The sequence below is a fragment of the Accipiter gentilis genome, unplaced genomic scaffold, assembly GCF_929443795.1.
Source record: "Accipiter gentilis unplaced genomic scaffold, bAccGen1.1, whole genome shotgun sequence".
In the NCBI taxonomy this organism is placed as follows: domain Eukaryota; kingdom Metazoa; phylum Chordata; class Aves; order Accipitriformes; family Accipitridae; genus Astur; species Astur gentilis.
The window spans coordinates 1,001,841-1,014,390 of record NW_026060956.1 but is presented as its reverse complement, the minus strand read 5'-3'; positions in this window follow the sequence as shown (position 1 = coordinate 1,014,390).

The window sequence follows — 12,550 nt, the reverse complement described above, 5'->3', positions numbered from 1 at the left end:
AGAATGTATGGAAATATGCTATCAATTCCCCGCTTTCTGTTTGAGGCTACTAATTCTTTTAATAGTCTCACTTGAACATAGATTGTGTCACAGCTCGTTTAAGACAGCTAAAAGTGACACAGATTATAACAATGATGATAACTACTTCTCTTGCTTTGTTGGTGTGTCAAGGGAAAGCCTCAGGCTGCCTAGTAAAGGTATCAACAAGAACTAGGATATATCAATATGCCTTTTTGTTGAAGCAATTCTGTAAAATCAGTTTGCCAGTATTTTCCTGGAGAATTTCCTTGCTTCGTAATTCCAAAAGTAATCTTATTACTGGTCTTGGGATTATTGCGTATACAAATTTCACATCCAATTGTAATTGTTCGGATAATCTTTGTCATATCTCTACGCAAAATAGACTTTTGTAATGTTTAACAAGGTTTTCTGTTCCCCAATGTAGTTTGTTATGTTCAGCCCGGGCATTTTCTCTCGTTACTGTGGGTGGGACTCTTATTTAACCTGATGGTGTTACAGCCCATCTTGTTTCATTTTTGTTAGCTTGCAATTTAATAATTAATTCTTCATCTTTTTCATTATAATTTGGAGCATCTTTAGGTAAATTTACACTTTTCTCTGGAACTAGTGCTAGGATGCCTTTTTCTGCAGCCTCTTTAGCAGCTCTATTGGTTACCTGTTTCAAGGACAGCCCTACCTGACTGATGTGCTTTACAGTGCATTATCGCCACTGCTGTTGGCTTTTAAACAATTTCAATATTTGTTCTGCATGCTGAATGGTGATTCCTCATGGAGATAGCAGTCCTCTTTCTTTCCATATTGCTCCATGTGTATGTACTACTCCAAAAGCATACTTTGAGTCTGTCCAAATGTTGCCTTGCTTTCCTTGACTTAGTTCCAGTGCTCGAGTAAGAGCTACCAATTCAGCCTTTTGGGCAGATACATTGGAAGGCAAAGCACATGATTCGATTACCTTCTCAGTAGTGGTTACCGCATATCCTGATAAAAGTTTTCCTCCACAGATGAAACTGCTTCCGTTGGTATATAGTTCCCAATCCGTTTCTTCCGGCGGCGCATCTCAGAGATCCGGTCAGCCGGAATAGACTTCTTCAGTTGTCTGCAGGCATTCATGTTCCAGTTCTCCTTCAACTTGATCAGCTGTTAAAAACACAGCAGGGTTAACGATAATAGTAGTTTTCAAGTAAACATCATCTTGCTCCAACACCACCACTTGGCATTTCAGCATTCTACTAGGGGATAACCAGTGCCCCCCTTTCTGTTCGAGTACAGTGATCACCATGTGGGGAACATACACTGTAATTCTCTGCCCTAGGGTGAACTTGCGAGCTTCTTGGATCAATAGCGCAGTTGCAGCGATGGCTCTCGGACAACCAGGCCATCCCAGACTCACATTGTCCAATTGCTTCGAGAAGTAGGCCACAGCTCGCCGACTTGGTCCCAGATATTGGGCCAGGACACCCAGAGCTATACCTTTTCTTTCATGAGTAAAGAGTTCAAATGTCTTTGTGAGATCTGTCAGGCCTAGGGCTGGCGCCTCCATTAAAGCCTCTTTTAGTTGTTTGAAAGCAGCTTTCCCGGCATCAGTCCCATCTATAAATCCATTGTTTGAGGTTTTGAGCTGCTCGTATAAAGGTCAGACCAGCAAGCCATAATTTGCAATCCACAGGCGACACCACCCAACCATTCCCAGAAATGTTCGCAATTTTTTTAGAGTCTTAGGCTCAGGGAGACGACAAATTGCCTCCTTTCTCTCAGTTCTTAATTGTCTCTGTCCTTTCAGGATTTCAAAACCCAAATAAGTTACTTCTCTCTGGGTTATCTGGGCTTTTTCTTTTGACACTCGATATCCACTGATTCCCCAAAAGGTCAAAGGCTGATAGTTAACTTTGTGCATTGTTCTTCTCCCTCAGCTGTAATTAATAAATCATCCACATATTGCAGCAAGATTCCTTCATTATTTTCTTTCTTCCAAATCTCTAATTCTCGCGCCAATTGATTTCCAAAAATGGTAGGGCTGCTCCTAAAGCCTTGAGGCAAGACTGTCCATGTATATTGTGTTTTTCTCCCAGTCTCAGGATTTTCCCATTCAAAAGCAAGAAGCTCTTGACTATTGGGATCCAAGGGAATACAGAAAAAGGCATCTTTTCAGTCTAACACTGTGAACCATTCTTGTTTCTCTGTTAGGGTTGTTACCAAAGTGTAAGGATTTGCTACTACCGGATGAATGTCTTGTACTATTTGATTTATCGCTCTGAGGTCTTGAACCAACCTGTAATCTTTTCCATTAGCCTTTTTAACAGGCAAGATTGGGGTGTTATATTTGGATTCACATTCTATTAACAATTTGTACTTTAGTAATTTTTGTGTTATCGGTACTAATCCTTTCCGGGTTTCCAGTTTTAGGGGGTATTGTTTAATTCTTACCGGACTCGATCCTGGCTTTAAATCAATTCTCACAGGCTCTGCTCTTTTGGATTTACCAGGAACTTCCCCAGCCCAGACGATTGGAATTACAGCATTATTTACTTTGACTGGTATGATCCTCTGCTCTTGGTGACCGTCCGGTAACAACAAAGCCACTGCTTTCATATGTTTAGTTTCTGGAATTAGAATTTCAATCTCGCCATTTTAAAATTTAATTTCTGCTTCCAATTTCTCAAGTAGATCTCTCCCTAACAGGGGTTTAGGAGAATTTGGCAAATACGGAAACTGATGAGTGACCCATTGCTTTCCTAATTTCATTGTCAAAGGTTTAAAAAAAGGGTCTAGTCTCTCGTTCACCTGTTGCACTGACAACACTAATTTCTTCAGAACTTAACACTAATTTCTTCAGAACTTAATTCCCTCTTTAAGGTGTTTAAAACGGAAAAGGTGGCTCCGGTGTCAACTAAAAATTCAATTTTCTGTTCTCCCAGGTGAGCTGTAACCAGAGGTTCTGCTGGGAGACTCCCCTCTGGTCCCCATCAGATACTTTCACTCAGCTCTCCCAAGAAAGGGGGAACTTGCTGAGACTGTGCAGTTGAAACTGAGGTCGCTTGTGACCTTGTAGGTCTCAGGGGACATTCCTCTTTCCAGTGTCTTTCTTGTTTACAGTATGCACACTGATTCGGACCCAGGGGCTGGTTGAATCCCACTGGTGACCCCAATCCAGTTCCTCTCCCTCGTCCCATTCTTCGACCACATCCCCTTCCTCGAGGAATAACTCCTCTGCCTCGTGCCATACCAGCTCCTACTTCCAGAGCAGCTACTAACCTTGCATTCATTTCATTCTGTAATTCATCTCTATTGCTATATGCCACCCAAGCAACTTCTAATAGTTTTCCCCAATCTCGAGAATCTGCTCCTTGTCATTTTTTGTCATTTCCTTCTGATATCATCAGAGGATTGTCCTATAAATAAAGGAGCCAATTGAGCTTTTCCTTCTTCAGACTCAGGATCCATAATAGTATATTTCCTAGCAGCATCTCTTAATCTGCTTAGAAATTCAGTGGGAGACTCTTTTCTATCTTGTTTAATTTCATATGATTTAGATATGTTAATTGCCTTAAGCATAGCATTTCTGATCCCGAATAGAACCCATTTTTGATATTGATTTAGCAGTCTTCTCTGAGCCAAATTATTAGGATCTCATTTGGGATCAGTAGATGGAAAATTTTGTTCCACTGTTCCCTGTAATACTCCAGAAGCCACTTGTGCTTCTACCTGGGTTTTAGCAACCCTCCGGATCATATCTCTTTCTGCACTATCAAAAAGTACATCCATTATTACTTGTGTATCTTTCCAATCAGGATCCTGAGTCTGAATCATTGTTTCCAAAGCATGGGCTGTTTGATCAGGGTTTTCCCGATAGCTCCCAGTTGCTATTTTCCAAGTTTTTAAATCCACAGTAGAAAAGGGTACTTTGATAGTTGCCACACCCTCAGTCCCAAGCGCCTGAGGAAGAGGAGCTTGAGTAACTTTGCTCTGTTTAGCTCTTGTTTGCCCTGGGACAGGACTATTCATGGGCTCTCTTTCATCACTGTTTCTGGGAGAAGTTCTAGGTGGGGCCCTTTGAGATCCAATTATCATTTCAGTATCATCCTCTCGTTCTTGCTCATATAACTTTAAACATCTTTGCCCAATACTACATGCAGAACAACACCTTTTGAGCTTATTATCACCTTTCTTGTTTTTCTCTTTTTCCAAAGATAGCACAAAAGGATCGCTGGGTGGCATATTAATTCCACAATCCTTTGGCTGTTGAGGATTTCTTGGCTGGGCGAGGGCATGTGAGCAATCCAGCCGTTAGCTGGGAACGAAGCATAAGTTTACAAAGTGCTGAAGCGGACAAGGACGCTGTGTCCTTGTACGCTGGGAAAAAGGAAGATAAGAAGAGCCTGACAAACAACTCCTGGATGCCAAAGAATGAGATGAGTAACTGCTGGACACCTCGTGAAGAACCTTGAACAGCCAATAGAGGATAAGATAGCATTGAGTGAAACGGGGTATTGTACCCATTAGAGTATTGTATAAGGCGCATGCACAAGCGCTCGCTCGCTCCTCCCGCCCCCCTCCAGTGGGATAGGGAGGAGACGGAGGAGAGGAAAGGATAAAAAACCTGGAACCTCGAGCATGGAGATGAAGGCAGTTTACTGGGACAACACAAAGAAATTACAACAACAACAATGGTACTAATGAAAAGGGTATACAAAAAGAGTGATGCACAGTGCAACTGCTCACCACCCGGGACCCGACGCTCCGCCACTTCCCCCACCGAAAGTCGAGCACCACCCCCCCGGCCCACTCCCCATTTATATACTGAGCATGATGGCACATGGTATGGAATAGCTCCTTGGCTAGTTCAGGTCAGCTGCCCCGGCTATGCCCCCCTCCTCCCAGGTTCCTGTAAAAATTAACTCTATCCCAGCTGAACCCAGGACATTATCCACCCCTTATTCTATACCATCTACATCATGCCCAGATCTTACATTTTCCAATCAACCACTACCACGTTCCTTGTCTTATGTATATAAGTATATGGACTCCCCTCCCTCGCACACACACACACACACACACAAATGGTATTCCTTTAGCCTATGGGCTATCCCTCTAATGTGTCCATCGATTTTATTTAGTCCATGACTTTGGGGCTCCATCTGTTGTAACAGCTCTTCAGGATAAGAGAGATGGTGTGAGATGTTGGGTTGTTGTACGCTGCCTCTGGAACTTGTGGCTAGTACATTTGGTGCAACCCACGCCCTTGGTCTGCAGGTCGAAGATCTTGAGGAAATTGCTGGGTGCCAGTTCAAGTTCTATCGCTGTTGTACTTGGCTCAGTTTCAAAGTCCATCCTGTAGTCATTTGGATAATTCTCACAATAATACCCTTGATATGGCATATAGACACTATAGATACAATGACATGCATTGGCAGGTTATTTAGCAGTTAAATATCATACAGCCCAATTCACTGGCTATTCTCTCCCAAAATCAAATCTCCCTGAGGTACACATCGAACCTCCCCATCCTTCTGCATCACCCACCAGGTGTACCCAGGTCCTTGAGCAAAAACAACCCCTTGAATGGGTTTGCCTCTGCTTGAGGGAGGACTAACCCAGACTGTCTTTCCTAACATACTCCTCATGCGCACTACAGGGACTTTATCCCCTTCTACAGTATGTGGAACTCTTGGTTGGGCGGGGCCAGCCCGATTGGCGGATCCTCTAGTATTAACTAACCAGGTGGCTTTTGTTAAATGTGTATCCCAATGCTTGAAAGTTCCACCCCCCATCGCTCTCAATGTAGTTTTCAGCAGTCCATTGTATCGTTCGATTTTTCCGGAGGCCGGTGCGTGATAAGGGATGTGATATACCCACTCAATGCCATGTTCTTTGGCCCAGGTGTCTACGAGGTTGTTTCGGAAGTGAGTCCCGTTGTCCGACTCGATTCTTTCTGGGGTGCTGTGTTGCCATCTCTGAGGAGATGCAAAACCCACAGCTGAATACTAAGCAAAAAGGGGGAAAAAAAAGAGAAGAAGAAAAAGAATAAGAAGCATCATTTGGAGGAAAGCACGTATTTTTCACTCTCATGTAGAATACAGGAAGTTGGTTTCAAATGTTTTGTTGTTGTCATTACCTCTTTGATAGGAGTAGTTCATGCTGCTACAGGAGCATCACAACTAAAACTGATGACGGTGTGAGGGTAGCGTCCATGATAGGAGGCAGCGCATTCCCCTCTCTCTGTGTTGGCTTGCAGAGCCTCGCTCCTCACTGAGGGCAGCGGGCTGCCACACTGCTCTGAGCGTGGAGGCGGGTGATTTTGATGCTGAAGGTCATGCCCAGCTCCTCTTTCATGTGCCACAGGTCTGTGACTAGCTGATGAGTGTAGCTGCCCATTATGTATATGCAACGGGAGAGAAGAGGGCTGTTTTGCTGGGGCTCTACAAAAGCTGTGGACAAGAAGACCCAATGACAGAGGAGCGATAGCTCTGGTAAGCCAGACCTCTACGCAGTGTCTAATGTTAGTGTTTATCTGACCAGTGGGTAACTGAAAGTGTCGTCAAATGGCAGATAAAACCCTAAAAACATGCATTGTGACCATCCTTTTATCATTCCTTGCAAGTAACCGTGGGGCTAGGGATGCAAGAAGTCCGTTTTTATTTCCCTGTTGTTCAGTTCAAGAGTGAAATCAGGAATAACTTTTACGTGAGAGTCAAATGGACTCCAAGCCTGTAGAGAAACGAAATACAGGGATGGAGACTCTGACCTTGTCTATCCACAAAATAGCAGTGATTTAGAGATCAGTTTATGAACTTATTACTTGCATCTATTTCATTTCATTCAGTAACTGATGTGTGCAGCATTCCCTTTCTAGCACACCTGGGTGGAAGAAGATGTTATCATGCCAGTTCAGGCACTCCTGCAGCAGCAGGAAATGATGAATAGAATAGCTGTTGTTTTCTTCCTTTGCTTCCTCCAGATGAACATCTGAAGTAAGGCAGAGGGGCATCTTTCCACACTGTCATTCTGTGTATTTCTCTTTCTTCAGCCTGTTTCCATTGTACTTTAATTTTGTGCAGAAGTGATGGCTTGCCCATGACCCCTGGCTGATGGTTGTTCTCTCATTTGGCCCTTGTCAGGGCAGAAGCAGGCGTACTGTGATTGCTTTACTCACCACGTTAGGCTATCAACCAGCATTTGTTGATCACTTGTGCGCTTGCAGATTTGAAGTTGTCATTCTTTCCATTTGCCACAGTTCTCTTTTCTTTTTTTTTTCTTTTTTTTTAAAGCTTCTGGCACGGGACACAGCCCTCGCTACACTTTAAGTAATCCTCTCTGCACCCTTCCCAAAATTTGCCATGGATATTATTTAAGAAAGCAAAGAAGAGTTCAATGAACGATACTGAGACAGAAAGAATGAGGTCCTGACAGTTTATACTTAATGGATGGCATTTTTTAAAATTCCTAATTAAATACCACAACCTTTGCTCATTTCAATTGTTGGCAATAGTTTTGCAGTAGCCCAGTGTGAATTTACTGTTCTCAGGCAGGAGAGGAGCCCTGTTGGTGGGAGAATTGTGCGGGTGGTGTAACACATAGAGCTTCCAGCTCACCTTCCTGTTATTCAGATGCCAGAGTCTGTGATCAGTTGTATACAGCAAGTTGCCTATATTTGTGTTTCACATTTTGGTGGCACTTGCAAGATACCTACTGCTATGTGTTAGTCTTGTTTTTTGCCACTAGTATGAGATTGATGCTGAGCTGATTCATCCTTGTGGAGAATGAAGTCATATATGTAAAAAGTAAATTATTTGGCATGTGCTTGACTTACTACCCTGACTTTTTATGATGTTGTGAGTCAAATTCAGAGTGTCTGTCCTCACCTTCAGTGAGCTGGATTGGCTGTAGTTCAAGCTGCAAACGAAGGCTGTTGTCAACAGCCTTCTGGACAGTGGAGCTTTTTCTACAAGTGTACCCGTCTGTATGGAAAGTGAAAATAACTTTAGCTTTCAAGATTTTTTTCTGCATTTTAATGGAAACTCACAATTCTGAACAAATCCTGTGTGCAAAGGCGACTGGGTTAAAATCGATGCGTGACTCCTAGGCAAACTAGAACAAGGGAAAGTTCGACAGAAACTGGTCCAAATTCATGCAAACATTTGGATGAGTTAGCACATTATTATTTTTTTTTTTTTTTTATAAACTTGAGGAGATCTTCTTGGCCTCGTTAAGGTATCTTTCAAGGTTGTTAGTTCCTGCAACAGAGAGGTTTCCATAGTCATCCTGAGCCCTTTCAAGCATGGGATGTTTGGCTGAGCAACATTAATTGAGGAGTGAGGAGTTTGTGGAGTCTGCTATTAATAGATGAGTACTAATAAGGTGATCCAGGAGAATGTAATAGTTTATGAGGGGGGTATATAAAAGATATAAATATTCCTCAGGTGAATCATTCTGATTTAGATAACTGTTTCTCTTTCCACCTCCCAAAATGTGGGTTCAATATTCAGAACAAGTAATTGTGAAGTAATGGACAAAACCTGACATCCACCTGGTGCATCATTTCTACCTCTTAATGAACAGTAAAGGATGCAGCTGCTTTGCCACACTGGGTGTGTTTAGCTACAGAAATGGGGAGATGGCAATAGAGAGCTGTGATGAGGCTGTGGTAGGTTTCTGTTTTTAACAACGGCTGCCAAATGTCAACGTGTAATTTGTGATCATTTCAATAAAGGCTGCTTTTAGATTGAATATTGTCCTGGTTTCAGCTGGGATAGAGTTAACTGTCTTCCTAGAAGCTGGTACAGTGCTATGTGTTGAGTTCAGTATGCAAAGAACCTTGATAACACGGATGTTTTCAGTTGTTGCTAAGTACCGTTTAGACTATAGTCAAGGATTTTTCAGCTTCTCACGCCCAGCCAGCGAGAAAGCTGGAGGGGCACAAGAACTTGGCACAGAACACAGCCAGGGCACCTGACCCAAACTGGCCAACAGGGTATTCCATACCATGCGACGTCCCATCTAGTATAGGAACTGGGGAGCGGGGGGAATCGCCGCTCGGGGACTAGCTGGGTGTCGGTCAGCGGGTGGTGAGCAATTGCCTTGCACATCATGTGTACATTCCAATCCTTTTATTATTGCTGTTGTCATTTTATTAGTGTTATCATTATCATTATTAGTCTCTTCCTTTCTCTTCTATTAAACCGTTCTTATCTCAACCCACGAGTTTTACTTCTTTTCCCGATTTTCTCCCCCATCCCACTGGGTGGGGGGCAGTGAGTGAGCAGCTGCGTGGTGCTTAGTTGCTGGCTGGGGTTAAACCACGAGAAATATCGAGGGAAAACAGGCATGTCATGAGTGGCAGATTTAGGCCTGAAGTCCTGTACTTTTAAGAATATAAGTGAAATTTGAGAACAAGTAATTCTTGAACCATATTTACTCTGTCCACTGCAATTTAAGAGTAAGTAGGTGCATATCAGGCTGATAAAGGAGAGTTCAGGTGCTGTTATCTGATTTTACTGAATGAACCTAGTCTATCGTGTCTCTCTTGGTTCTTCTCCTAGAGACAATATAGTGCTCTCTTTTTCTCATCTGCATGGAGATGCTGTTGCATTTTTTTTTTTCCTTGATGGCAATTTTGTTGCCCAGTTGAGGGCTTAAGAAAATTTCTCCTCTAAGCAAATTACCTGCAGTTTGCCAAGGGCAGGACTGAGGTTTGTGTGGGAAACCATCTTGGTTGTTGTTCATTGCTGATTTTGTTTGGTGTCAGAGGTCTTTGCTGTGCTGGAGGTCTCAATTTCAGGACAGAGTGACAATTAGAGCAGTCAAAAATTCCCTCCTCCTTTTGAGGTTCTTTGCATGTTGATGCAGCTCCCCAAGCGTTTTCCAGAGGCAGCCAGCCATATAATTTGCTGGAAAAGCAGTAAGGTGACCTTCCAGGTGCTCTCTACATTGCTTGTCTTCTCCTATCTCTGAAAAGGGATTTGATCCTCAGGAAAAGAAAGCGGACTAGAAGCACGGAGTACGTGTAATTTTTGTATAGCTTTTTTTTGGTACCATGGTTCTAGAACAGGACACAATGGTGTGTCAAAGCCAGGGCAGGTAAAATGTTAGTACACAAACTTCCTAATTTGTCTTTCCTTCCTGTACAAATAAGCCAGTACTTTATCATGCATGAACACACCTAATGTTGATGAATGATAGCCCTACTAAGATAAGTTGCTTTAAATAAGTATGCATATATGAACAAGTGAGTGAATATTGATAAGCAATGCAGGTAATTAAGAAAGTGTATAAGAAAGGTCTCTGTGCATACAGAATGTCTTGCACAGGATGCACGTTAGGCACCTATCCATCAGGTAATTTTAGCAGAGCGTGAACTAAAGCAGACTATTTTAATTTTTTTTAAAAACACTGAGCTTTATTTTTGTTAATATATCTGCCAAGGTTTTGATTAATTTTAGAAGTCCTGATCTCTAACTTGCCTAGTTTTTTCAAGCTAAAGAGAACAAGCTTAATCTATGAATATTTACCTTCTGCAACCTGGTAATACTTTCTACATCAGCTTTTATGGTACGCAGTTAAATTATGGAACAGCTGCATAACATCTTGACTTAAAATCAGTTTTACATAAACAGGGCAACTTTAGGAATACTGATGTGTAGAGCGTATCGATGATGTTTTGCTAACTGAAGGGGACATGCAAGAGCATGCTGTGAAATATCATTCACAAAGATATTTCTAAGTGTACTAAGGCGAAATTGTACTGTACTCTGTGAGCAGTCTCAAATAGGACCCCTGGGTCTAGTGAGAGGCAGAGGGGCATATGTGTAAAAGCGATGAAATCGTACCCCAAGAGTTATAAATAATAGGGAAGTTTGGTTAATTGGTGTAAACGGTGAATATTATAGGCAAACATAACTGCAATACTCTTTCTTGGGAAATGGAGAATGAAAATAGCTCTGCTGACATTTCATTGTGAGTTTCTTTGACCTGTGAATCAGCCTGTTGAGCCACAAGACAGCTCTGGAGTAAATTATTGGAATTAAGTTTTTTCAGTTTTTCCCTGGTCCTGTTCAGAGCAGAAGGGATGAGATATAGGCATATGTATGTGTGTTACAGTTTTGATAAAATGCATTTAAATCTTGAGTCTGTTAAAACATTTGGTCTCGTGGCGAGCAAAGCTTGGGTTAGTTAATGGGTTCTTGGGTTAGATGATGTCTGTCTGGCATTTGATAGCATTACTTGAAAACCAAATGCATGATTTATTGATCCGCTTTAGAGAAGGAGACATATAGGAACATAGGAAGGCCGAGAATTACATGGACTGTGAAGTATTTTATTTGGGCTTTTGTCCAAAAAAAAAAAAAAAAGCACCTTTTCAATAAACTGGTAAGATATAAGGGCTCAAAAAATCATTGACAGAGTAAGTCGACCAGACTGAGTGGAATTATACCAACGATGCATTCTGTGGTAACTCTAGTAATATAAGAGGTAGTTGTACCCATTTAGCAGTGCTATTTTTATTTCTTTAAAAAGATGCTGTTGCCTCATTATGGGAGGAATCCAAGTCCCATAATGGCCCAACATTCCGAAAGTCGACGTGGGGAAGATCTGCTAGTGCAAGTAATTAATCAACAGGCAATACCTGGTGAGGGTGTGTTGGTACGGCTGCTGAAAAGCGCTCTCTGTGTGCAGTGGGCAGTCTCAACAGTACTCTGCTTCTTTGAAGGCAGAGAAGTACGCTGTTGAAGTTGGCATCTGTTTTGTCTGGGATGTTTTAGAGGAAACGCGTTTCAAAGTGTACTGCCCTGCTTGCATGTGCTGGAGAGAGAGCATGTAAAAGTAGCAAAAAGGAATGTAGAAAGAAAGGAACGCAGAAAGCAGCAGCAGGAATACAGCAGCAGGCCAAGCAGTCCCTGTATTCTGAACAGTGAGAACGTGCAGAATGGGGATCAGGACCGACCACACACAAAAGAAGAAGAAGAAGAAGGAGGAGGAGGATGAGGAGGTGTGTGGTACCGTGGGGTATTTTCCAAAGTATGACAGGTAGCGGTGAAAAGCGTATTTTTGCGTTCAGCAACTTGCTGCGCCGCTGTGCTTCTTGGCCAACGATGCACGAAAGGCACTCTCGTGCCGGCTGTGCGCTTGATTTGCGTGCAGGGAGAGGCAAAAAGTGGCAGCTCGTGATGGGCCAGCAAGCCTGGAGCCCTTCCAAGCACAGGCTGTTTTGCCCCAGCCAGAAGCCCTGGGGAAATGGAGCTAAGGGAAGAGCAGCGCTCGCTCCTGCTCCTGCTCCCGCTCCAGACTTGCCCTGGGCAAGAGAGCCCGAGAGAGCCAGGGCACGAGAGCGGTGCCTTGGAGGTGCAAGAGCAGCAGGCAGGGAGCTAGGCGAAAGGGCCCAGAGGAGCCCTGCCAAGGGGCTGTGCTCAGTGCTACAGAGGACAAGAAGCAACCCCCGGGAGCATCCCTTGGAGCCCGGCCTGGGAGTCAGAAAGGTTCCTCCCCCCGGATGCGGGGCACGAGGGCCACCTTCGTGGAGCACGAGCAGCGGGCA